The sequence below is a fragment of the Tupaia chinensis genome, unplaced genomic scaffold (genome assembly GCF_000334495.1).
Source record: "Tupaia chinensis unplaced genomic scaffold, TupChi_1.0 Scaffold000672_1, whole genome shotgun sequence".
Taxonomy (NCBI): domain Eukaryota; kingdom Metazoa; phylum Chordata; class Mammalia; order Scandentia; family Tupaiidae; genus Tupaia; species Tupaia belangeri.
This window is the reverse complement of record NW_006160195.1, coordinates 1608570-1608778: the sequence shown is the minus strand read 5'-3', so window position 1 is coordinate 1608778 and position 209 is coordinate 1608570.

Here is a 209-nt window from a genome sequence, read left to right as displayed (position 1 = left end):
CGCCCTGGAGCTGTGGGGCTTAGGGCCTGGGGGTACCTCTGCGCACCCCTCTTGCTGCCAAGGCCGCAGGGCGGACAAGGGGGAGACCCCCAGCTGCGGACACCCTTCAGCTCATTTTGCTAGAGGCTGGGCTGCTGCTTGGAGCCCCGTTCTCCTCTCCCCTGCCCCAAAGCTGTGGGTACCGTCTAGGGGAGTGCGGCTTGAGGGTC